Source organism: Alexandromys fortis, unplaced genomic scaffold (genome assembly GCF_014885135.2).
Source record: "Alexandromys fortis isolate MF-2015 unplaced genomic scaffold, M_Fortis_MF-2015_v1.1 scaffold_200, whole genome shotgun sequence".
In the NCBI taxonomy this organism is placed as follows: domain Eukaryota; kingdom Metazoa; phylum Chordata; class Mammalia; order Rodentia; family Cricetidae; genus Alexandromys; species Alexandromys fortis.
Genome location: NW_026068148.1, coordinates 2,885,803 through 2,886,868, shown reverse-complemented (window position 1 = coordinate 2,886,868; position 1,066 = coordinate 2,885,803).

The window sequence follows — 1,066 nt, the reverse complement described above, 5'->3', positions numbered from 1 at the left end:
CAGTCTCTTCAGAACCTGACAACTCAACAGTTCTCCAATTATTATCTGTTTACCAGGTCCATTTGGAATCTGTGAATAATGAAAATTCCAAACATTCTGATTTAGTAGGGACTAGTGAGGACTCCAGTTTGTGCAACATTTTTTAATAATAACCCCTGTGTAGTTCACAGTCAAATACACAAACGATAACACAATGAAGACCACTCGCCTCATTCTCTAAAATCTTAAAGTTGGCTGCCAAACTATTTTAAGGAAATATCAAGGTCTTTGATAACTCAAATTCTCTGTTGAAAGATTATAGACCTTGGTTCCCTGTGTGGAGTTTGACATTTTATGATCCTTCAGTAAAGAAAAATGAAATTATGGCATTTGCAGGAAAATGGATGAAACTGGAGACCAGTATGACTAAGTGAAATAAGTCAGACTCAACAAGACAAATACTGCATGCTTTCCCTGACACATATATAACCTACATTTAAAATTAAGTAGCAGCACATTTATATTTATATATGCATGGGTGTGAATGTTATGAAATTAGAGAAGGGACCATGAAAGGTTAAGAAGGAGGAAGTGATGTGGGATTCCCCTCTGTATGTTGTGATTACCATTAATGAATAAAGAAACTGCTTTGACAGAACTTAGCTAGGCAAGGAAAACTAAACTGAATGCTGGGAGGAAGAAGGCAGAGTCAGAGAGAAGCCATATAGCTCTGCCAAAGACAGATGCCGGATGGAACTTTACCTGGTAAGCCACAGATACACAGATTAATAGAAATGGGTTAAATTAATATATAAGAGCTAGCCGATAAGAAGCTAGAGCTAATGGGTCAAGCAATGATTTAATTAATAGAATTTCTGTGTGGTTATTTTGGGAGTCTGGGTAGCCAGAAAACAAACAAGCGGCCTCCATACTACAGGGAGAAATAGGGTAGTGAAACCCATATGAAAAAAAGCAGCAGCAGACACTAACTGGGAAAGAGGAGGACAGTGTGAGGAGAGAAAGAATGGAAATAAAATATAGTGGCATGTATGTATGAAGGTGATGAAACTCATTATTTGCATACTAA